Source organism: Halichondria panicea, chromosome 3 (assembly GCF_963675165.1).
Source record: "Halichondria panicea chromosome 3, odHalPani1.1, whole genome shotgun sequence".
Classification (NCBI taxonomy): domain Eukaryota; kingdom Metazoa; phylum Porifera; class Demospongiae; order Suberitida; family Halichondriidae; genus Halichondria; species Halichondria panicea.
Genome location: NC_087379.1, coordinates 3,819,057 through 3,845,591, shown reverse-complemented (window position 1 = coordinate 3,845,591; position 26,535 = coordinate 3,819,057). Strand labels below are relative to the sequence as shown.

The 26,535-nt window shown below is 41.8% G+C and overlaps 4 long non-coding RNA genes across 4 annotated transcripts; 2 read left to right on the top strand and 2 right to left on the bottom strand.

Moving 5' to 3' along the window:
* Nucleotides 1-347: 347 nt before the first annotated feature.
* On the bottom strand, nt 348-4,519 carry LOC135333181 (uncharacterized). The gene is made up of 2 exons (XR_010393768.1): nt 3,751-4,519; nt 348-3,590 (listed from the first exon to the last, which is right to left on the bottom strand). It is a non-coding gene; the product is annotated as an uncharacterized LOC135333181 (long non-coding RNA).
* An 8,723-nt stretch (nt 4,520-13,242) lies between these two features.
* LOC135333174 (uncharacterized) lies at nt 13,243-19,325 on the top strand. The gene is made up of 5 exons (XR_010393766.1): nt 13,243-17,399; nt 17,463-17,559; nt 17,613-17,852; nt 18,029-18,239; nt 18,296-19,325. It is a non-coding gene; the product is annotated as an uncharacterized LOC135333174 (long non-coding RNA).
* Nucleotides 19,326-19,937: 612 nt separating this feature from the next.
* LOC135333172 (uncharacterized) lies at nt 19,938-22,971 on the top strand. Its single transcript, XR_010393764.1, has 4 exons — nt 19,938-20,918; nt 21,038-21,993; nt 22,320-22,440; nt 22,543-22,971. It is a non-coding gene; the product is annotated as an uncharacterized LOC135333172 (long non-coding RNA).
* A 697-nt stretch (nt 22,972-23,668) lies between these two features.
* Nucleotides 23,669-25,844, bottom strand: LOC135333173 (uncharacterized). Its single transcript, XR_010393765.1, has 3 exons — nt 24,119-25,844; nt 23,964-24,049; nt 23,669-23,784 (listed from the first exon to the last, which is right to left on the bottom strand). It is a non-coding gene; the product is annotated as an uncharacterized LOC135333173 (long non-coding RNA).
* Nucleotides 25,845-26,535: the final 691 nt, after the last annotated feature.

Sequence of the window (26,535 nt, the reverse complement as noted above, 5' to 3'; positions counted from 1 at the left end):
AGAGTGATATAATGCAGTGCTGATCTGTCTCAGGACTAAACCAGACAGAGGCATGCTGTGAGAACAGAGTTAGTGGTACATGAGGCATGCACAGTGGACTAGGTCCAGGATCACAGCAAAGATGCCTGGAGTCTCAGAGAAGTATGATATGACTCCTGGGATCCTGGAGTCAGCTAACAGAGCAATAAAACAAGTCACAATTCCAGCTTTCTATTGTAGTGACCCTTTTCCACTGTTTTTGGTACGGGATCACGTCAGCTGTAAATACGGAGAGTAACTCGAATAAAGGCCGCGTGTAATTAGCTAGCTAACTGCTAGCTTCGATTCCAGGCCTCTCAATTGAGACATTCTTTTTTTTTTTTTTTTTGAACATGTGATGACAAAGTGAGTGACAAAGTGAGTGAGGCCAAAAAGTGGGGGCAGAATAAATTAAAATAAATTTTTTTTAAATTAAAATAAATTAAGATATAAAAATGACTAAGTTACACCAGGGGGCAGAGCAAAGTGAGTGACAAAGTGAGTGAGGCCAAAGTGGGGGCAGAATAAATTAAAATAAATTTTTTTTAAATTAAAATAAATTAAGATATAAAAATGACTAAGTTACACCAGGGGGCAGAGCTCTGTAAATCAGCATAGCCCCGCCACAAAGCCAAGCTGACTCTGCCGAAGAGGTGTTTAGTTGTGTCCGTATCTCGGTCGGCACCTGATCGGAGACGAATCGATCTGCCGATGACTTGAATCGTCGAGATGAAATCCTCGGCCAGACCTCCAAGAGTTTCAGCGACAAGAGGGACACACGTCAGACCTGCATTGCGGCAGTTCTGAAGGTTAGAAGCCAGCTTGCGCTGGACTCCCACTTGGTATACATTGTCTGCGCATGCCCCAAGATTCTTGGGGATCGAGATATCTTAGTAAATTAGTCAGTATATTGTATATTTTACAATGATGTCATTGCACAAACACAGCAGTTTTAATAAAATAACACAGCTACTTACAACATTTATGACCTAGACTAGTGACTAGTTTTGTTGTGATATATGGGTTCTACTTCTGTTCTGCTCTTGTTGAAAAGTCTTCATTTGTACTGTGGTAGAGTGGTGGGCGTTTTTCTGTCAGTACCTGTACCTACCGGCTCTGGCAAGTCTACTTGCTTCCATCTCAGTAAGATCAGTGCTCCTTGCATTGTATGAGCCTCGAGTCTCGAGACCAGCCGTTCGTTATCTGAAAGAACGCCTGGTCAAGTTCCAAATGTAGCACTCGTCCAGCGGTCCAGGAATTTCTTGGACCGGTAATTGCCCGCACAAGGTGTATTATTATGATGCTATAAAACGCTGACTCAGCTGGCACATTAGAACTTGACCAGGCGTTCTTTCAGATAACGAACGGCTGGTCTCGAGGCTAGAGTGCTAGAGTTGTGATGGGCGATTTCTCTTTAATAGTTTAATCAACCACCATAGTACAAAAGGTTAATTGATAAATTACAAAGAGTTTTACTAACAAATTTACTATTGAATCCACCCACGCGCAAACAGTGTTTACCAGGCCCTCTAGTGAGAGGGGCTGGGATCGAGGCTAGCTAGCTGCCATCGTTCGACAACAAAGCTACTATTGTTAAAACTAATACTATCCATGCTGCAAACAGACAGACAAACCAAACCAAACGACTACTATACCCGTGGCCGCCCACGCGCGCCTCGGGTAACTAGAGCACTGAAGTGCAAACTTTTGGTTGGTGCCTAGCCTTGATCCCAGGCCGGAGGCGACCTATAGCGTTATAGCGTTCAATTGGAGACGAATCGGCCTGGGATCGAGGCTAGTTGGTATTATAAGATAATTATAATGCAGTGCTATATAGCAACTCAAGAGCAACGGGTGTTGCAAGCGTGCGCTTGCTAATGCCTCTCGCCATGTTATGCTTTCGCTCAAAAAGTATTAGAGTGTAATTTAGTAGAGTTTCTATAAGAGTTTAATTACATGCTTGTTTGGTATCATTGTTTTGTGGTCTCAAGAAAATTCGGCAGTGCTATCTATCATAAGTGATAGACTTGTGTACATGCATATTGTTATATCTGCTGTATATGTATATTGTAGCTTACCAGGTCACTTGAACTTTCACTAATTATGACCTGCCAAATTGCTTTTCACTCAGCAGTAGAACATGACTGGATCTAGCTAGTATGGGTTAGGTCCAGTACCAACTAGCGACAGAAACCGTGCAGAAATATTGTCTCATGAATCAGTCGCCCTCTATAACACAGACTCGTGATTAGGCCGCCCAACCTTGGCTAAAATAGAGACTATAGAGACTATCATAACGCTACTGCTGAGTCAGCAAAAACGAAAAGCAAATTAAAACGAAAAGCAATTGGCCTGGAATGTCATTAAAACATAAAATTAAGAGTGATGTCCGACCTCCTCTGTTATGTTACCGGGCCCCTGAATCAGCTAAAACGCAGACACGCCCACGATAAGTTTTGTGTGTAAAAATTGTGTAAAAATTCTGGATAGCTACTTGTGTGCTCTAAACCTTCCAGTGTAGTAGGTAGGACATTTCTGCACTTATTTTCTGCACTTATTGTCAGCTGTAAGACTACCGTAATTGATGTAATTACAGCGCCAGAAAAAATTAATTCCACTTCTGAGTGGCGCATCTTTAGAACACAAAAATTGCGCCTGAATTTGTAGGCGTACGCGCGCGCGTGGTCTAGCTCAGTTTCACAGTGTAGAAAGAGACGGACCGCGATTGTTGGCCAGTCCAGCGAAGTTAATTCACTGCACCGGAAACATCACCTTGGGATGGCAGCACAGATTACAGAGCAGACAGACAGCACATGAGACTTGGGGGCAGTGATGAGCATCGAAGGTATAAGTCCAAAATACCAGTCTACATTAGCCACCCAGACTAAACAGTAATCTCCATAGAGCTCCACGTGGCTAGAGAGATTATTTTTTGGTGGCGCGTTGTACACATCTTTTTTCAGAAAGCTTGAGGATGATGAGACCTGCCAAGATTGTTCTATTTATAAGGCGCCCTTCTAATTTTTCTGTCGCCCTTGCCTTATTTAGAAGTATGGTAGCTTGCTTGTCCATTTTACCTTTTAAATACAGAGAAACACAGATCGAGAGAAGCCACGACGAAGGATTCAAGATATTTAGCAGTGCCAGCATCATGTAACTGCACTGACTTGCAACAAAGTTGTAGGATGATTTACGAGGGAAATACAATTTAATAGCTATCACTTTAGCGTATTGTACTTATACTCTTAGTGTATATAGTTGATTCGATTCACAATTATAATTATTGTTGTTTGATCACACGTAAAAAAATAATTATGTGCATCAATGTGCATCAAATAGAAATGTAGTTAAACACTTCGAGAGGGTTCTAGCCGATTCGCTCACTCAGAAAGGCACTTGCGGTCCTGTCAATGAATTATTTGACTGCAAAGGAGTTTTAGGTTTACAATACACATTGTATATTATACTGTGAACTTCAGTCCTTGTGGCATCACTACAGCATCTTGTTGCAGCCAGTGCACTTAAGCGATTTTTCCCAGTGTCCCAGTTGTCCAGGTATTCATTCTCCAACCCTATAGTATATATCACCCATGGGTAAGTAAACAAGACGGTAGTAACATAATAACGTATGACCAGTATATACATGTACGTACGTCTAATATACATGTAGACTAAACATCACAGCTACTTCAGTCAAATAAGGGTGCCCATTCCACAATATACAGTACTCACTACAATATAAAAGCATTTAGAAAATGCTTGTCACAAATGGTGCAATCTGATTGGTTACTTGGAGGTCCTTTATTTCTCATAGAGAGGTCTTCTATGGTGGTCCATTATATGTTCACTACATGCATTTAATTCATGATACATACAAACATACATGGAATGCTTAGCAACATCTATTTTATACATGCACAAGCACAAGTTACACCGAAGTCATAGTATCGATGATGCAGTGCATCATTAAAAACTAATTTTTAAAAGTCTTTGTGTTCTGCAGTGCCGCTTTGTAGCTTTTATCTCACTCTTGCAGCTACCAATAGTTAGTGCTCTAGTGCAGAGCTAACTACTAAGTAACTTTCTATTAACAGTTTTTGCTATGCAAGAGACGGAAACTGCCTTCAATGTGAGTTTTTTTTATGTAGACTAGCCAGAGCAAAGCTTTTAATGTTGCTTGAGGTTTGTAGAAACAGAGTCTTCTTTGTGTTACTAATAGCTTAGCTTGCTTAGCACTATTCTAAATCAGCCTCGTCCAACGGTCACTATGGAGTTTTGAGACCCTTAGGCCCTTAGTAGCACCCTCGCTACGCTCGGGATGCTACAGCCTCAGGCCTTCGGTTCTCAAACCCCATAGAGACCCTGGACTCAGCCTATAACCTATATTTAGAAATACCCAAGACAAATTATAAGGTAAGGTACGGTCCGGTATATTTTGCCCACATGTTGTGAACTTTCCTTAGTACTTAGCATGCAGTGCCAATTCAACACCATTCCATTCCTCACCTAATTATCTATTCAACAAAATTAATGGTAAATATTGCTTGTATAACAACGAAGATATAGGTACAGAAAGTCATTCCCAGTTGAATATGCCACTAATTTCACTAAGCACCTACATGGTAAGAGAGGCTCTAATAAATACTAATGAAAGTGTTACCTTGTCCAAGAATAGGAGAAAACCTTGTCTCTGAACGTGCGTAATTTAGCGCTGCGTTAATCGAAGCCTGGATTGTCCACTGGCCTTTGCGTTTATTACACACACTAGATAAGCCCATGTGATCCTGTTTCCAATCCCTCTTTCTACACTATCTATGGTTTCACTTGCTAGCTGCACCGTTGAGGGTACCACCACAGCTAAAACGCCTTGCCAAAGAACGAGGGTCGCTATCCGTCCTACCTAGCAGGGGAATTTAGAGATGCAGTGTGCCTAAGATATGGATGGGTACTACCAAATACACCATGGCTGTGCAACTGTGGTAAGGCATTCCAAATTGACCATGCAATGACCTGCCCCATGGAAGGATACCCCACCTTACGCAAATCAGAGACATGACGGCACAATTGCTCACTGAAGTATGCCCAAACGTGGCCACAGAACCTCACCTTCAACACTCACAGGTGAATCCTTCCGCTTAGCCTCAACAAACATAAATGACGGTGCAAGAAGCTTCTGGACGGACACTTTTTTCGACGTAAAACGAACTTATGGCCAAAGAATTCTAGAAATCGAACATGGACCCCGCTGGTGATGTCAACCTCCAGAGGCATGGGTAGAGAAGCACAGACTTTTTACAAAAGATAAGCTAGCTCAAAAAAAAGAAATGCGGGCTAGCTGACTCTCCTGTATTAGGGTATTAGGGGAAGTCGATCCTCAAAGAACCACCCAATCAAATACATGTATGTTTTCACAATTTACAATTTACGATTATTGTTCATCAAAAAAGAGTAGCCTCGATCCCAGGCTAACGGTTAGGCGAACAACTAGCGCAAAATTTTCGAGGGGGGCTTTAATTTTCGCGCTATACGGTATACTCTATGCTGTGTCTAGCCTCGATCTCCGGTGAAGGAGTTGTCCAGAGGCATGTGTTTGGACGGTTGAGCATGCGCAGTAGACTAGATCTAGATGTCCTTATAAATGATAGTAATCGATTGCATTCATAATAGTCTTAGTGCTGCCTATATTTAATTCAAGATACATAGAATTAAGTATACCTGCTAAACTTGTAAGCAGACATAGGAGTAATCAGACTACCAGCATGACCAGGCAGGACAGTCGAAGTTTATCAAATTTTTTGGCATAACAGTGTGGTTGGAGGGGTTGGAGGCACTCACATTGATTATTGGTCCAGAAGCACTAAGAAGGAACTGTCTCCATGAGCCATGACACTGTCACAGTTGACTAGCTAGCTAACTGTCTTGCACATGCGCAGAAGAGTCCTCCGGACAACTGACCTGAAAATAGTAATATTCTTTGACACGTGGGGGAGAGTGCGCATGCGCATTATGTACACAGAAATAAGGGGTGTGTCTGCAAGGTCAATGGCTGCTACAGTATAGCTAGCTCTTTTGTAGCTAACAAAAAGCTAGCGCTTTAGTGGGGTGTGTCTGCAAGGTCAATGGCTGCTACAGTATAGCTAGTTTTACAGCTCTTGTAGCTAACAAAAAGCTAGCGCTTTAGTGCAAGACTAACTGAAGTTTGTGCGAACAGAAAATGCTACGAAAGATTGGCCTGGGTCAAACTAGCCATACCAAGAGAACGTGGCTAGAAGCCTATAGACGCTACCAGTTGGAACAGACACACACACACACACACACAGTCAGCTTTACCGTATCCCTCGTGCGGCTACGCCTCGAGGACTGGTCTGAGCCTCTGTTCTTTGTCACAGAAGAGAAAATTGGAGGAACAAAGAAAGAAAGAAGGAAGCGACAAAGAGCCTGCCTTGCTAAGTCGCGTGATCCCTACTGACGTAGACAAATTTTAACGAGCGTGGGCGAGAGAAAACCTCAATAACTGTAACTGTCCTCCCACACAGTACTTGGAGCACAGTACTTGGAGCGCAGCCCATTGCAGTGGGTGTGGTTATGACATCACGCTTTGATAATTCAAGGGGTACCACATCAAACAGATTTGTGCAGTTTACAGGTAAAAATAGTGGAAATCCTAGTAGTAGGGATAAGACAAGAACTTCTACTGACTCCCAAGTGTCATCCCAAGTCAAAGAATTAGAGCTGAGCAGCCTGAATGGCTTGTGTATTTTCTGCATGTTCCTGTAATTCATGCACACACATGCATATAGCTAAATATAGCTAACACACATAAACTTAACACACATAAACTTGAAAATAACTCTATGTCATTGCAATGTGCACATTTCCACTAGTACAGAGCCATCTTTTCACTCCTTGTTTTCAGCCGGATCTAGCCCAATAATGATGTTCAGGTACTTCTTCTTGCCACCTTGGTCTTGTTTTGAAGATAAATAACCTTCTACAAAGGGTATCTTTTTGGACTAGCCAAATCCTGTTCATTGTACGTAAAAGTCTGCTGCTGGTACCTCAAAATGGCTGCCATTCCAATGACATCATTATTAATCAATGGGTCTATGCTGTAATAATTATATATACTAGTCTGTTCGAACTCTGGAAAAAAAACTGACCTAAATTTAGATCTAGATCTAGATCTTTAGTCTTTAGTCGTCTATGATGTCTCCACGCGGCTTATATGTTAGCAGGTAGAGCTAGGAGATTCGTCATTCGGTGAGGAGATGAGGAGATGAGCTTGGTTCCTTCGATGGGTAAAAGGCTGGAAGAAATGCCCTGTAAGATGCGGGATAGGTATACCCATTTGCTCGCCATTCCGTGAGTGAAAGCAGCATAGGCGGCATGTGGTTGGGTTCGTGTAGTACGACCTTGGAAGGAGTACAACCTTGGAAGGTTTCGATGTAGTCATCTGTGCCAAGGGGTACTCCGAGGTAGGGTCTCCCCTCTGTAGTGACCGGTCCCCGCAACTGCGGTGGTCTGCCACCGTCAGGTTTTATCACGTGCGCTCATAAGAATCTAATTAAATTGGCGCTGTACAGAGACATTGCAAGTAGCATTCGCACCGCCTTCCCTACACTGCTGAAAAGATTCCAAGATGGATCTAGCTAGACTAGTATTTGACAATTTTTGGATTATGATCTTAATCATGAGCAGAGGAACCATTAATCTGATTCCCTTTAGCGTTCTCTAGCTCTTACTTGCACTGATAAGCTTTTACATTCTCACCTTTGACCTCAAATAAAGGTTTATAATTATCACATGACTGAAGGTGTCATGATGATGACCCAGAGGAGATGGTACCGACAGGCGCGGTGCAGCTAGCCTCTGATTACTCTCAGCAAAAAATAATTATTGCTCATCAAAGGCTGCACCGCGCCTGTCGTACCTCCTCTGTAGCAGCGTCTCCCTTTTTTGTCACAGTTCAATAAAATACGGGAGGAACAAAGAGACAAAGAAAAAGGAGAGTACGCAAACAACGACGTGAGCAAGCTACAGAAGCCGCACAAAACCTGAAAGAAGACCTTCCTCACACTCTCAAGCGAGCAATGGAGCTTGCTCTCCAGGAGAAAGGCGCCTCTTCTTGGCTCACTACCTTACACAAGAGGGCCTTTCAAGATGCCGTCCCGCTACATGTGGCTGCGGAGCAAGATTCTCGATAGAGCACTGCGGCTCCATTCGCCACAACGAGATTCGAGATCTGATGGCAAATCTCTTAACAGAAATATGCTCTGATGTTCTGATGTTCGTATAGACAGATCTGCAACCCCTAACTATATGCCGGCAAGACTAGACATTGCTTTCCGTTATGAACGTACCTTCTTTGACGTCAGAGTTTTCAATCCCTTGCTAACACTCGCCACTTGTATTGTCCAATGCATTAGAGGTCAAAAGCTCCGCCCCTGGTCACAGTGAACTGTTAAAATCATAACCTCTCCCATGAAAAAAGCAGAGGAAGTACACAAGCAGAGGAGGTACAAGCAGAGGAGGCCACGTGTCTCTTTAACACACATATTCCGAACTTTGACCTAAGGAATGTGTGTCTCTTTTGACACGCGGGTCTGAAGGTACGACGACCTTTTACTCCCGTATTGCATTCCTGCAGCATGACAGGATGTCACGCCCACATGATATTTGTGTTGACTCAGCAGGTATTTTATGCACCGTCAGTGCTATTTTACTGTTCTTTGTGTTTAGTGTATACTATAAGTGTACACAGGAGCCATAGAAAGCACAACAAACCGTAAGCTCATTTCGTCATAACTACTGTGGAGTACTATGATCGTTTGTAGTCTTTTAGCTAGCTAGGAGAGCAAGTTTTGGCTTCCATCACTCCGTGAAACTTGATGATAAATTATGACCGAGGCCACACCTCCTCTAGGTTAATGTAGGTGTTACATCCTGTCATGCTGCAATACATGCCATTAGCAAAAAGGTCAACCTATGTCGTACCTCGAGGCATGAGAGGTGCCCAACTGCGTGCCAACCCCACGCAGTTGGTTGGACTCCGCCCAACTAGCTGCGACAGCCGCCCGAGCGACTGGCAAATTGCCTAGCGTTCAATTTTGTCTAGCGTTCAATTGGAGATGGAGCTAATCAGCCACTTGTCTCAGTGAAAGCTTATAGTCGGTTAAATTTTGCTAACCAAGGTGGTATAAAGGTCTGGAATGCCCCTGAAGTGTGACGTTGAGCAATCTGATAGGCTGCAGCAGCTGTCGCCGCCAGTACATGAGGCATGCATTGTGGAAACCTGGCCACGGAGCAGTCACAATTCTACTTTAGTGCTATTCCAATGTACTTCAGCTGCAAATACGTAGCCTACTGCTAGTGCGCTTCTTAGCTTTTGCTCGACAAAGAAGAGTCAAAGACTATTTAAACCCCGATAATATTGTTGTGTGAAGGCACCTGTGACAAACAAGATAATAGAGAAACCAGAAGAGTGATAATGTAGCATGTATGACTAGCACAGCAACTCAAGAGCAGACTGAAGGCGTGCTGAAACATTGAGTGGTACATGACACATGCATGCACATGCACTGTGGACTGGAATCACAGCAGAGAAACCTGGTCAACAACCAGTCACAATTTTAGCTTTCTCACTTGCCCTCAAAATTCTGCCTAGTATAGTCTAGTCTCTGAGTCTCATGCATTGTTCTTACCAATTAGTATTTTATTCTTACCCATTAGTAAATCACCAACGATCTCCATGATCTCCTAAGGAACTCAAATCTGATCCAGTAGTACTACCTTCCATATAATTTTAGTAGTCAGTGGTGTGTTAATGAACACACTCGCTCGTGTTTGTCCATATGTTTGTCCATAGATAGAGGAAGGGGATTGGAAACACAGCACTATTTCACACAGAGTGTCCTTGCTACAACCTCAATTATAGCCGCGACCATGGATGCAGCTTAAAGTGCTGAGCTTGCAATAAACTTTTTGTGCACTGATGTTTATGCTAGCTCCAGTGATTTGATTTTCTCAGTCCAAGTTCTTGCCACACATGACACTGCGGTGACAAAATCAGAGCATGAATAGTGATTTTCAAAATCTAATGGCAATAATATGGACTTTAATAGTGCTAATATAAACTCAGCTACCACAAATCGGCCAATAACTCATGATATCCCACTTAGCTGAAGCAATAAAATACCATCATGTACTACTACTGTGACCATTCAGATGCAATTCATAAGTCAGTTCTTAATAAAAAGAAGAAGCTAGCGTACATACAACCACGCAAAGTTTGGACCTTATTATCACCAAAAAGGTCATAAGTGCATGGCAGTGCAGTTTACGATACGGTCAGTATATTATTCAGAGCACATGGTCAATTTTGATACCAAATTTTGCTGTTTTTTCTGTCTGATTCTGGGTTTGGGTCTACTTTTTTATTTTCCAGTGTGTTTTATCTCTGAAGGTCAAGTTAGTCGGCACAGGGGTAAGTAACAGGTACAGGGGTTAGTATATTAGTCCTAGAGAGTTAGCTAGCAATACTTAAACTCTTCTGTATTTGGTAGTATATCTAGAGGGCATAATTAATCATTATCACCATTTTCTATACCGTAAGCAATGGAAGGATTGTGATATGATAGCTGCCATAAAAAAAGTCCACGATGGCATTGGTACACTAACTTCTACAGCAAGAAAGTATAATGTACCCAGGAGAACCTTGGATGACAGAGCCAAAGGCAAAGTTGTGCATGGCACAAAAGCAACCCACCGAATATTCAGCTCCACCCTGCAGGTCACAGACAGTGCATTTATATAGTATAGCTGCATGTGATGAATGGATGGATCAACATAGCCGACGACTGCACATGTGCAGATTCTACAACATAAATTTTGTTGATTCTTGTACAGAAAGTACAGAAAGTGCATAGTATATAGTGAGTGTAGTATAGTGAGTGCACAAAATACTAACCTATAATTATTGTAAGAGCTAAGGTGTTTGTAATTTCAATGTTTTCAATGTAAATCTTCGACACCATGCCTGCTCCAGCTCCTGGGAAAGGGCCTGATTTCCAGGATCAACTCCAAAGTCATGGGGATTCCACCTTGTTCTCACGCGTGAAACTGCCGCTCATCAACGGTAGGAATATCGGCAAAATCTAAACATTTTGAGCTGGTTCTCTTTTAGATTTCTTGGCACGTGATGACACATAATCCAACTATACACATGCTATACACATGCTTCTTAGAACGATCCATTGTCTATATGATTTTCATTATCCATGCTTTTAACAGGGTAGGTAATGCACCATTAAAGGGCATGTCAAGTTGCTTTGAACGAAGCTGTAAAACGTGTCTCCATCACTTGTTTCACAGTTTTTACGTCGATATGCAAGCAATAGCTCACCCCTACTTATAGTCACCACGAATGCTATACGCGTATTTGGTCCCAACAAAAACCAGCATATCTTTGTGTAAACAGAAACATATGAAGGCACCTGCATATTATAGATGTCACTACCGTACCGTCGCGAAAATAAGCCCATCTTGAATAAACGCCCATCCCCTCTTTTGCCTCGAAGTTCTTGCACGAGGGTATTTTCACTCGATTATAAGCCCATCATCCAGCTACTATTACTATCGTGTCCAGAACTGACGTCATACTTGTGGTGAAATTTTTGCATAGTGGTAGCTTTTAGAAAAGCTGGTTAGTGACAGAGTTAGTGCTAGCGCAGTGAGTTAGCCTCTATTTATATTCAGTCTCTTTGCTAGCTACATGTAGAACAGTCATGAGTTTCTCTATGTGATTTCGCTTGCCCTCAAAGATGTAGATGCAGGGAACAACTAGCCCTTTCCCACGGATCTCGGAACGATGTCGATCCCCGGTGATTTTTCAGGTTATCTTACTGTTTCTTTATCTTACTGTTTCTTCTGTGGAGAAAGTACCAGAATGTACTGGATAGCTCTCTAGGAACATGACCGACGACTTGTCCATTTTTCCATGCTGCTACAGAATGGATATCAAAAACATTTCCATGGTCAGCAGTAACTTCGAGGTTCTCATTGATGTGTGGTGTCCATATCTCCTTGAATACATGATGTCCTCGAATGGTGGATTCAATTCTAAAGGAAGTAGCCATGATGCCGATGAGAAGAAGCAGGGTAATGATTTCTGTGGTAAATTGCGCCTATTAAATTTTCAAGAATTTCAAGAATGTAATTTAGCCTGTATTCATTGGCCAATTGAAGTTTGATCCCCAGTATCCAGTATTATAACTATTAATCAATTTCATTGTTCACAAGACGATCTCGTGAGCAATGATGTGCCTTCTGTGGATGCTGAAGAAGTAGAACTGTCCTCTTCCGTTTTCAGAGGATGAAAGTGACACTGACTGACTACAATCATTATTTTGCCTAAACCCAAACTTGCCTAAACCCAAACTTATATAATATTAGCTTCATTGAGCTTCATTGTATTGTGTTAGCATTATCAATGGTATCATATATATATAGACTGCACAAAAAAGATGTGTACGGTAACTGCAATCATTGAAAAATGAAAAAATAATTTTTTTGCTGAGTTTGCACAAATTAATTGAGGTTAAGCCGTGTTATTTCGAGGTTAAGGCGCGGTGGGCCTATATTCGAGTGAAAATTCCCCTTTCACGAATAAACGCCCAGTCCCCTAAAAGGCCCAAAGTTGTTGCAGAAAAGGGGGGGCGTATTTTCGCGACGGTACGGTACTAGCAGTGTACTGGAAACCTGAGTTTGTATCTCTCGTGCAAACTCTCGTGCAAATATATTCGTGCAAAATCATTAAAATCACTAAGCTTTTGATATGCTTTTTCTTTTGCATACAGACAGTACTTGTACTATGAAAAATATTTAGATTTCTTGCTATCCTCGAGCATCTACCTTTTTCGTGGCCATCATTATTAAATTTTGAATTTCGCTACGTGTGTGGCCTCAATTAATTAAATGCAGCACGTGAGGCACCTGTTGTTGCTGCAAAGCATAGCCTAACTCGCACAATCAACTAATTTTTTGCATCTTTAATAATGGCATTGCGGCGATATCACTTGTTGCACGCTGTGGATAGGGACAACTATTATAGTAGTTATTGAACTGAAGGATTAGCCGGCTATTAGCTATAAGTGACCAGCCCCCCCCCCTGCAAGAGACAGCATCGGAAACGATCATACATGCATACTGTGACAGGCTCTATACAACAATGACACCTTTTTTGCTCTGACGACTTACATTTCGAGAAATAGCCTCTCGAAAACGTCATTGAATGGTTTCCGCCTACGTTTGCATGCGTGATAACATCAATAAAAATTTGGTGTTCTGCCCAGAAGCATGCAAATACACTGTAAGATAATTTAATTTTGGTTTCATCACATAGGTGTAGTAGTAGTGAAGCTGGCTAACCACAACGTTTGCACAGTTTCCCGCCTCATCACAGGGAATTGCCTCACAGCACTTCCGAGAGTAAAATGGGACCTGGTTGCAGGGGATAGCGTTCACACACAAGTATTACTCACAGTGCTTGCGTTATTAGTGTTTGCGTGCGTTTGCGTGTTTAGATTTCTTGGTATGTACATGTGGTGTGTACATGTAAGCGGATATGTATGTTTAAAAATACGCCTAATACGCAAGTACCACACTAAACTGTGTTTGGTTTGGTTTGTTGTGTTGTGTAATATTTTCATTTAGGTTTGGTTACAAAACGTACCTAAACAATAGATAAAATTTTTATACACAGGGTGCCCCTGGTCGAGCTGTGTCGAGAATCAAGAGTCAACACCACACCTTAGTGCAACCCAAAAAAGCCATGTCGAATTCACTGCGTGAAAGTCATCTTTGTAATTGTAATGTGACTGTAATTGACTGTAATTGTAATGTGAGTAAGAGAATGTGAGTAAGAGTGAACTGTTTTGAGCAGGTATTAAGAAGTGTGCATCCACAGGTGTCCCGCACAAAACTTGGGTTAACAGTGGTGCCTGGAGGGATCTTGATCATGTGGTTCAGCACGAGGGCGGCCATAACCTAAAGGCTGACTCAGCAGTTGGAATCATTAGTTGGTGTTCTTAGCTACCTAGATAAAAATAAGCACAACTAGATATCAGGCTCAACAAGAGCCACTTTTGGCACTACTGACAAAACCACGAAGTGTCACTTCTTCATTTGTTCCGTCCGGTGTAGTGGGCTCTTTGGCCAGCTCTGTGTTGATAAAGTACATAGCTATTTGGAATGCAAACGTCCTTTAGAAGAACTTGTGGAACTTCGTTGGGCACCCCCTATTTTGATCCCCGTTATCGACACCTCCCATTGATTGGTTGTAGTTTGCCTGTCTTGCGCCGTCATGTGAGTCATAGGCTGTGGACATCACATGAACCAGCTCACTTCAAGGAATATTAGACGTCAAAACTGTCAAAGGTACGACACGTTTTATGACTTTGTACAGGAACATTTAATTCCTCACCTGATGCCTTTCAATGGGTTCAATCCTCATTCTGTTGTAGTGCTAGATAACTGCTCCATACACAGAAGTGAAGACAATGTTGGAAGAAATTGGAGTTCTTGTTCACTTCATATTCACCTGACTTCAACCCCATTGAGGAAGCATTTTCGAAGGTGAAGTCTGGCCTTAAAAGCCAGCTTGACAGTAGTAGTGATGTAGAAACACTACTAGCTTCACAAGTATTAGCCCAGAAGATTGTCGTGGCTGGATTGAATATCCAAGTATATACAACTTCAATTGACTTTGTAAACACATTAATTTTTCACATTTTTAAATTGTTTGCCATAACAAACAGTAACATGTTGACACAATAGTTAGAGGTAGGCAACCAACATCAAAGATTGCATCCGGATTTACTACATCGAGAGTAGTTTATCTGAACAGCTTCTTGCACCACAAGCCACACCAAAAAGAATACACCGTACCTTTTGTTTGGTACAGCACCAGTTTGCAATTCTTTCACGAACGGCAGTAGGTTTATGTCACCCAAGACAATCCCTCTTGAATCGTACCTGGTAGGGTAAGTTTATATAGCTCCGACTGACGAATTCGAGTGCTTAAATGGTTGAAACCAGTTCAGTGCTCCCGATAAGAAAATCATTTTGCTCTGACACAATGTCCTTACATACCGTATAGCGCGAAATTTTCGAGGGGCTTAATTTTCGCGGATTTCGTGGGTTGGAATTCTATACGAAAATTAAGTCCACGAAAAGTGTTCGTTAATAAGAATTACCTGCTACATGCAAATATTTAAAGGCGTGGCTTCCGGTAAGCAGTCATTCCGCAAACATTGTGCAACGAAATGGCTTTTAGAGGCCAATCCACGAAATATAAGTGCCTCGAAAATTTCGCGCTATACGGTATCTAAATTTGACCAAACATCCCAAAAATTGAAAGGACAAAGGCATGAGCCCCCCCCCCTCAAGTCAAGTATTTATCATTTTTGTCATTGTTGTTCATTTTGAATATTGATGTTTCATCATAATTGTGTACAAATGTGTACAAAAATAAATATAAACTAGTGAGTCATTGTCAATCAGATCAGGTAAGCAATTTCGAACTTCTTCAGTATTTGTGTGGCACCAGCATCCAGGGTAGTATTGTAAAGTGCCTTTGCGATTGGAGAGTACTCAGTCAGCCTTGGCTCTTCCTGAAAAGAATCATCGCTCGTTGATGCATATCAGTCTTAGCATGATCCCTGAAGCTGGATGTATGTAGGTTAGTAGAGCCTACGATGAAGGCATCGTTGTAGTTTCTTGAACCTCTTATCTTTTCATCGAAAGTAGTACAGATAGAACAATTAATGGATGCTACGTGGTCACGATCGTACTTCTCGTACTTAAGCCACAGAGCTGTGTTAAACTCTCTATCACAGCTAGAAATCCAGTTTTGCACAGTCCTAATAACTACACAACATTCTTTTGTGGAGTTTGTGGAGGCTCACTGCTAGAACTAGACTGACTAACTTCTCCTGACATTTTAGCCCCGACCATGTGCGATTTTGGGCGGACACGTGATTAAAATAACCGGAAGTTGTCCGATGTCCGGAAGTAAACACGAGCACTGCCAGTTGACATGGAGCATCAATGCATATGCAGCCAAACACGGTCGTCGATCTTCACAACAGTGCTCACACAACTTAGCAAACTGTTCATTACTAAGAAGTCTTTGAAGAGATCGTTCAAGTCCCAATACACTTTGAATGGACAGAGCTTTTGCTGGACAGAGCTTTTGCTTACCATTCAACCATTCAACAACCTAACAGTTTTCAGGAGGGGCGTTTTACAGGAAAGGCGAGCATTTGGATGCTTGCTCTCACTAGACGTCCCACAATGTTCAACACTATCATCAGCTACCGCGTAAATTCCTCTCTGATTTTGAAGAACTTTCGTAGCCGGAAAAGTGAACCTAAAATGGAGCTGCTGAATGATAGAGCTGCTGAAGCTACTCAGAACTTGAAGCTACTCAGAACTTGAAGAAAAGCATGAAGAAATTTCACTTCTAGAAATTTCATGTCATTGCGAATATAATGTTTCGCTTGTAGTCTCAGTAAGAAAAGGAGTAACCAGGTTGTTAATGTTGTTTCTTGGTCCGAACCAAACTTTCTTCAAGGTCAGGCAATGTCTCATGTCATTATCTTCGTATCTTCGCTACCTTCATCCGTCTTCTCATACTCGTTTCACTCATTACATAATTAATAATCACTCTGGGACTCTCACCTTCTGTATCAGACTGTTGAGAACTTAGTTCATCATCATCAAAGTTGTCTGTGATCATTTCCTACAAGTGAGGACATATAAATTATACATTCTAGCTATACTCCCACTGTTAACAGGCCATTAAGTACAAACAATTTGCTAACAGATCTAAAAATAGGTTCGCCTATGTGTGAGATAGGTCTTTCTTGTTAAAGTTTCGCCACTGCATGCTGCTTCTAACTTTAGCTAGCTACAATAATGCCAGATTCAGGACATTTCAGTGCGCAGTGCATGCCCATCTAAGTTTGCAAGCAACAAATTTCGTTTAATTGGAGAGCAGTTTTGGCACGTATAAACTGTCAAGATTTCTACCGTGATAGCTAGCTAGCTAGCTCCAAAGCAAGTTGCTTGATGGCTTCAACAAGCAATGCAGAACTATAGGAAGGATCTAGGGCTGCCTCCATCCCACTAACAGCTTCTAGTGAGTCTACACCTGGCCTTATGCCCACAGCAGACACGACCTGACCTCCTGACCTATTCAGACAGTGAAGACTTGCAGCCACCTACAGCCACCTACATGTACAAGAAGGCTGGATCTGATGTCGATGACATGAACTATACAAACAGCTGAAAACACTTCAAGAGCAGCAGCAGCAGCAATCAGGGTATGGCATGTACATGTGTTGTATCATCTTATGTACACATAATCTAATTATTATGTCACACAGTTCTTCATCATCTGGTAGCAGAAAAATACCTCGTGTAAGTTCAGCCTTTATAGCAAGAACGGAGGAAGTGTTATCGAGCTCTGTTGGATGAGTTAGGGTAAGATATATTATATATTTACTGTATGCTTGTACATTATATGTACCTAATAGTTTTCAACTCTGATGATAATCAATCAGTTGTTCAGCACCTTATAAAGTAAGTCCGTGGTTTAAACCCAACATTCAATGCATCAGATATCCGAGGTTAGTATTATTCTTGCAATGATGGGCAAACACAGTTTCTTCCATAATTATAGATGCTGCCTACCGGTTCTACCGGACAGAGGAGTCACACAAGATACTGATGTGGCCAAGAAAACGACAAGGAGACGACGTGAAAGAATTTCAAGGGTAAGTATTATGTACAAAATCGCTAGAGCAAAAATGTCTATCAACACATGCTTATGACCACATCACATCACAATGGTTACTCTTCTAATGACTAAAACAAGAAAATACAGAATAAATAACAATTTTCTTTAAAAATGTGTATGTCATGAACCATACATTGTAACTATTTCCTACAGGTAGCGCAGACCCCAGAGGTATCTTGACACCATCTTCGTTACCTAGCATTACAAACTGTATGAAGGCACAGAGTGGCTAAAGACTAAAGACACTAAATAAGACATGGTTCAATCAGGATCTGCAGAAAGTTCTCTGCGAGGTCGTATCAGCAGACGACGGTTAATATATAGTTGAAGTGTCCCATTGAGATATTACATTGTTCTGTGCTGTGTAAGTATTATACCACGGATATTGCTGTTGCTCATGTAATCTGCATTCCACTACAGAAACGTAAAGCCGTAAAGAGAGAGAGGCTACAATTTTAAAGATGAATGAAGATTTTTTATGTCTTCTGAGGAAAGTCATAGTCCACCCTCTCCCCTTGGAGATCAGAGTACTGTACAAAGATGTTCAGAAAAATTAAAAATTGATGCGTACTGTGATAACCACAAGTCGCCCCAAGCTAAACACCCAGAGCATTTGGTGATGTTTCTTCTTCTCGGCCGCAACCGAAGATGGAAGAATACCCCAGTTGGGCTACACTGCTTTGGACGTATCAGTGCATGTGCATTATTTACAAACAATGTTTACTTCTCACCTGATTTCTGCCCAATTTAAATTAAAACCAGAATTTAAAAATCCATATCTCGAAATCACTACTCGTAACTATTTCCTACAGGTAGCCCAGACCCCGGGGGTGCCATCACATCATCATCGTTACCTAGCAACTGACCACCCCCAACTAATTAGCGATTGTTTACAAACATTCACAATTATGTACACAAACAATATACACAAACAATATTGTACGAAGGCACAAAGTGCCTTTAGACACTAAGTAAGTGTTCTCAATGTTCTCACGGTGACGATCAGGATCTGCCGAAACTTCTCTGCGAGGTTGTATCAGCAGACGCCGGGAAACGTTCTTCGTTCTTCACCTACACACACGTTTACAAGTTCAATGGTGGCTGTACTAACTAGCCTAAGCAAACCTATACTGAAGAGCTATCCTGAAGCTATCAGAATACAGTATGTTGTACAAATGTTGTACAAATGATCCAGAAACTTCGCTCTTTATTTTTTAGCTTGAGGTAGCTTCCTACCTAGCTACGATCCCAGTCACTGTCCTCTCACTCCTCACTCTACAAGGCCATAAGCATCGATATTCTCACTGGCCTCGCTGAGGTTGTACTACGAAGATCTTTAAGTAATCGGTCACTTTTCTTTTGACGGTACTGCGTACCTCGAAGCAAGATGTTGAAAATACCATGTGAAAGAGCAGCTCAAGGTGCATGTGCTGGTACCTACAGCGTGCGCTAGCTCCAACACAGTGTGCACAGCAAAATCTCGATCTGCTGGACGACATATGTCGTCCAAAGCCGGGAAAGGAAAGGTACCTCCATTGATTGATGATTGATGAATAATTATCATTATTCTATGCATAATGGATTGTGATTCCACATTTTCGTCCAATGATTGATGACATTCCATGCATAGTGATTGTGATTCCACATTTACCTGTTATTTGGTATTTTTGAATAGGAAATATCATATTTCAGTAAATACCACGTAAATGTGCAGAAGCTGGACGACATATGTCGTCCAAAGCCGGGAAAGGAAAGGTACCTCCATTGATTGATGATTGATGAATAATTATCATTATTCTATGCATAATGGATTGTGATTCCACATTTTCGTCCAATGATTGATGACATTCCATGCATAGTGATTGTGATTCCACATTTACCTGTTATTTGGTATTTTTGAATAGGAAATATCATATTTCAGTAAATACCACGTAAATGTGCAGAAGCCTGCATGCCAGTAGCCTCGATCCCAGCCCCTCTGGTGAGAGGGCCTGGTATTCACTGTTTGCGAGTGGGTGTAAAACTGTTTGTAATTTATCACTGTTTGTAATTTATCAATAATAATTCTTAGCATGCACGGGATAAACCACGAAACCACGGAGCCCATGTATACAGTGGCTTTACTGATGGCTTCATGCCGCTTTTCGCTTTTGTAGTACTTCTTCACTGGATGCTAAGTTCTCTGTTCAACAAGGATGCTGTAGTGCAGAAACTTCCTGATAGGTTTGTTCAGCTCCCAGTCTCAGAGACTGATGGTCTTTCCCTATACTGCTGTAGAAAGTGTCTAGGGACACTGCATAGGGTTGAAAAGATGACTGAGGAGATGAGGTCTCTAGCTATATCCAGCTATGGCATTGCAACTAGATCTAGTTCTCTCACCGGTAGCCCAACAGCAAGAGAAAACTCAAGAAAGAGCCATGGAGAAGCTCGTCCAGTAGCTAAGCGTGCCTTAGGTATCCTCGACGCTAGGTAAACATTCAATGCATACACCGTGTTCTGGTTCAGCTCATTTGACAATTTTCAATGTTAAGTGCAAATAGATGAAAGTTTACACACATGGACTGAACATAAATTGTATCACAGAGGTAGAGCTAGAGAAGGCGTCCAAGTGATGGTAATTAACCCTTTAACCGCCACGGGCCACGATCGTGGCCCGCAATAGTGACTTTTTTGTGAAATTCTAATTCCGCGATACTTATAGGAAGTAGCTTGAACTACGCATCTCCCTGTATTGAGGAAGAGCTGTAGAATCACGTGCAATTTAGTCTAGAATTAGAATTTTCCAAGCCACGTTACTATGTTATTCATTAGCCGCACGAAGTTTATAGCTATGGCTAGGTTGTTTACTTGTGCCGATGTGCTTGAACAGCAATGTCTCCTCTGGTGCCTATGAAGGAGAGGGGATAAGAGTAGGATACCTCCCAAAGGCTACCAGCTTTATGCCAGACGCTGATGAACTGTCTGGGACTGAGGACATGCATGACATGGACCTAGACGCTAGCACTATGGACCAGGACGGTGAAAGACCAGGAGAGGGCTCATGGTAAGTAGTATAGTATAGCTAGAATATCAGTAGTAGTATACAGTAGTAGTATAGCTAAAATAGAATTAGTAGAATTAGCAGTAATGAACAGTCTTTATGTGAGCTTGTAAATTTCATAGATCGTTCACTGAGCTCTCTGATGTCAACAGTTACAGGGGGTGGACCGTCTGATGGAAGTGGGTCACTGTCCAACGATGACGGAGATGAACTTCCTGATGACAAAAGTGTGTCATCCGGGTGATGGACTGTCCGGCGACGATGAAAGTTTGTTGATGTCTGACAGTGAAGGTATATCACACTCACACTAGCTGTGCAGTTCTGGTGACTGATGGTTATACATGGTACACCTCACCGTTATAATAATATAGTAATACATGTACGTATTGTACTCAAAAATCAAGCTTAGTCAACCATATGATAGGCTGATCAATTTTATCTCACCGCTGGCCGGGCATTTAAAATGATAAAAACGGGTGGGCGTAATAACCATGGGGTATGGGCATTCTATTGGTATATGGTTGCTAGGCATTTTATTGCCCGATAGAGAATTAACAGACATTTCACTTCACTGTTAATTAAGAATCCGAATTAACAATCCGACGGTTAAAGGGGTAATTAAATTTAATTAAATACCATAATAAACAATGCAGATGACAGTAAACTCACCAGTTCGTCCCTGTCCTTCACTAGTCATCTGGATAGGAAAATTGGTTGTGCACTTGTTGGAGGTGATCCTCGGATGTCCGAGGCAACTACGAGACAGCATGTGGGTTTTCCAGAAAATAGGCGGGAAAGTCTGTCGACGGCAACCAGTCTCCGTTTTTCGAAAGGTCCGGCTGGAGACATTTTCTTGGGATTGGTTTATTGAAGACAGTTTGTCCAATTCTTTTTCAGATATTGGAGACAGATATTGGAGACAGTTGTGACGTATTCAGACCACCGTAACTCTCGGAGAGTTACAGTGAAGGGAGCGGCACATCATCCAGGCATGTGTTTGGCAGCAGCAATTCTATTCAAGGAAGAAATGGTCGGTGTTCAGTCACTCCTTTCGCTAGTTCTTTTTAACGCCAAGAATGTGAGTTTCCAGCAATTATTAATGTACAGTACCTATACGCTGTACTGAATTAAAAGTAATATCAAGAGTTTATGATAGAGAGAGAGTATCGAATATAGGCATACTGTGTATCAGATGAAAGTAGATTACATCACCTACACTTGGATGGGTTGATAGATTACATCACCCACGCTTGGATTGGTCAGTGTGCAAATTCCATGAAGTCACGTTACTCTCCACATACATCTGATACACAGTATGCGATACTCTCTCTCTATCATAAACTCTTGGTAATATTGATACACTTACAAACGATATACCACACATGCACAATCACAATTACAAAGGTGTACCTGAGTTTGCATCAGCAACGTTTAGCTTGGTGGCCGAGATCAGCAAACGTCACAGGGAGCCCTTAGAGCGCTGGATCGAGGACTTCAAGTTCGTTGGTGACAACGTAGCAAAGAGGTACGTGACATCCGCTCAGACCATCATAGTCACCTCGTTCACCTCGTTCAGATGTATAGCTTATTCACCCACCGTCTCCAGCTGACTTTTCACCTCCTTAAGGTTACATCTGTGAGCACTGACCAGTGTCTACCTACAGAGTACAAAGCATCAAACAAAATTTAATAGTTCTTGTAAGCAGAACAGTTTGCAAGTACATCAAGTGTCTGCAGAAGTACGCCATATAGCACACGCACACAGCAGTCTGAAGCGATCGTACTTCACAAGAACGAGACGAAGGGGGCTGATATGATCGATATTATGAGGGAAATGCACGATTACCTTGGTGACAGCTCCAAGATAAGACCATCTGGTGGAGACTGTTGAAAGAAGCCAGCAACATTTGATGGACTCCGACACACAGAGAGGCAGGCTGGAGCCGTGTGCAGTAGACTGGCATTGTTTGATGAATATCCTAATGGCTACAAAAAAGCATGTAATTAACTGGCTCACAGACATGTCACACGTACACTATTTTTTAATCTACCAGTAAATTTACAGTCTGAAATCGAAGTACAAGTTGGCTACAAACATCACACAAACACGTATTACACAAACACGTATTATACCCTTTTGTGTTCTGTTTTCGACGGGACCATGGCACACTGACTCAGCAGCTCCCAGAGGCAAGAGTATACCAAGGATGACATGCACATGACATGCACACATGTCAGTCTCGATGGGCATATCGTGGCTAAAGCTAAAGCATTGGAAGTGGTTGGTCCCGACGACTCTCTGCCACAATCGACCACCACCACAACGATAGTCGATAATTGCGCGAGAGGAATCAGGTGATTGTATACAACTACAGCTGTGTTCTTTGTCACTACATAGCTATGGTGACCGAATTCCTTGATGGCTGGAGTGAAGGATGGAGTGAAGGAGATGGAGCTGAGATGCTGGAAAGTGTTCTTAATGCATTTTTACGCTGGCTGACAGACGTACCAAATATGCTTTTGAGGCACTTCGTTTGCAATTCCAGCTAGTAATCTCCCTCTACATCTTGTAAGTCAAATTACGTGGGATCATTTCGTAAACACACACGGTCACAACATTCCGAACATATTAATAGTCTCTTCAAAGGTATCATTGGTTCGAATTTTACTCAAGAGGCCAGCACGGGCAGTGTATTCACTTGCAAGAATGGCGAATACGACAGCCAGACAAATATCCGGGAACGGCACACACTCGCAAATCCAATGTAAACACGGTTGTCAAGGTAGTGATGGAATCCAAATGCCTCCAGATCATTCCGCATCGTCATCACAGTAACTTTGACTGTTGATCAACAGAGACAATTTCGACCTATGGGCAAAGAGTAAAATGATACAGTATGATAAGTACAAAGGCCAACAACAAATTGTTGACTGTGAGGAATTTGACTTGATGATGAATATTAAGTCCATTTTACATAATATTATTTATATCATGCACATGTATAATTATTATTGTCTATGATTATGGTACTGTAACATTAAAGTTACCTCACTCGGATGGGATACACACTCTGGCGACGAGCCTTCAGATGGGATACACACTCTGGCGACGAGTCCCTTGGATGGGCTTCGATCTGTTTAAGTAACAAGAAGCAGTGTGACAAGTACATTGTACAACGGAGCATTTGAGGAGGTCAACTTACCACACTACTTTGACACCAACGTTCGACAATTATCACAACAACTTTCCCTACCAGGTTCTTTGCCACAAAATACTGCAACAGCTCCAGCAGGTGGAACTGACTGCAGTAGCCTCGACTTGACGGTGGTCTGGGATTGTCTGACTACTACGTGGAGCATCTATCGGCATCCAGTATATGGTGGAAGTGGAGGCCTCACCATTTCTTCCTGCTCTACCACTTTCCTGGAAGTAGTCGTCAAGTGAACAGGGTGCTCCATAATGGATAGTGGTACATAAGCCGACAAAATTCACTCCCATACCAAGGGCACGTACCGTACTTGCCCATACTCTGCATAATAACTTCTTTGTTGTGCTCATCAGTTCTCGAGTGGTACATTCCAAACAATCGATTGTTACTGATCTGCTCGACACCAAAAGGATGATAGCTCTTGTCTTTGAGAGTGTGAAGGAAGTGAGCATACAGAATTGAGCACATGTTCAGTGAGCGGCAGTACACAATAACACGATTTGCAGAGACAGAATTAGTAGCAAGATCATTAACTATGAAAGACAATTCTTTCTCAACATCACCCGATTGAATATACTGACTAAGATATCTCGATCCCCAAGGTTCTTGGGGCAACTGACGCATGCGCAGACAGTCTCAATTGAGGAATCGAGGCTATTGAGGAATCGAGGCTAGCATGTCAGTTACATTTAAGCTTAATGTTTGGCAGTTTGAAATTTGAATTTTGTTCTTCCCATTGCATGCTAGCACCACAAAATTAATAATAATTAATTTTATGGTGCTTCAACATAGAATAAACTACCTCACGTGATCTGGACATGTGCTCTTCTGGAAAGAAATTATCTGCTCATCTTGGATATCTGCTCATCTTGGGCCGGCCTAGGACTCAGTTTTCATTAGATAAACTTTAGCCGACTATAGTAAATTTCAAAAAATCATTGTGCACGCTGTGTTGGAGCTATGCGCACGCTGCAGGTACCAGCACATGCGCATTGAGCTGCTCTTCCACATGGTATTTTTAATATTTTGCTTCGAGGTACAGTTCGAAAGTGACTACAAGATCTTCGTAGTACAACCTCAGGGAGAAGCTAGAGAGTGAGAATATCGATGCCTATGGCAGTGAGAGGACAGTGAGTTTATGGAGTTCACTGAAACAAACATGTTTATGTACAAATGTCAGGATTCCAACTATACTATTCTGGAAACAATAATGCATATTGAATCTTTTCCAATAACATTTCCTGGCAGTAAATATTTTGGAAATCATTCATTTCTGGTGTCTGTACAGGCAAAGCCTGGTATAATTATGTTTACATGACGTTCATGTCATGGACTGGGAATAGGGAAAAGGTTATAGGGGGGCCACTTGGGTGGTGCAGGTAGCCTACACTTGAGACAGGAAGCCACGGCCTAGCTACAAGCACTGGGCCAAATCACGAATTTCCTGAAATTGAAATTTTACCTACATGTTCATTGGCACATTTCCTTACCCAACAAGTGACATTTCCTTTGTGTGTTCATTTCCTTTGTGTACATGACATTTCTACTTCCTGTCCTGTAACAGTTGTGCATCAGTGCATCAGGTAGATGGAATTTCCTGTACATGTCGTATACATACCGACATTCTCTTGCATGTCCTAGATTAATGTTAATGAGTGTGTTTTTGTTGTTGTGGATGTTTGTTGTTGTGGATGTTTAATTTTTTATTTTTTTTTGTCAGTTTATACGATGATTAATAATCAATATTAATGCACAGAATTAGTATTTTCTGGTTTGCTATCCCGGCCCCCATCATTATAATAATACATCGGGAAATATAAAACTCATAGAGTGAATGCCTGTTACTTCAAACACTGTTTGGATGTGGTGAAAACCAAGATACAGTTGCAAAAGTTTGCTCGTGGTTGGGTGTAGTTTACATGAGCGAAGTAGTCTACTTGCACTGGTCTCGAAAGATGGAGCCGGTAAGCGAGATGGAGGTAAACCAAAAATGTCAACCCTCCAATCAGCAAGCCCAGCAAGATGCGAAGATTTATTCAAAATAGAACTATACGAACTATACTCGACATCAACTATACTCGACATCACCCAGTTTCATAGTTGTGTACTTTTTAAAACAGGACCTAACAATCAAGGGGAGAAAGAACTGACTTTTTTGAGCGAGAGGGTAATGCGCAGAAGCGTTGATTCGCTTGAATTCTTTGGGAAGAGTGACAGTTGAGATTCAATACACTTGTTGTTTGGGTAGTTCCCTAAAATGCAGTTAAGGCCATTATGCATGTATGGGGCCAAACTCACGTCCATGCAGGTGCATGTTAGGAGTTATTGAAGATGACCCAAACAATTGCTCAACTTTAACGGAGCAGCTGCTAACTGGATGTCTTAACGCAAATTTGCACAGTATCCAATTT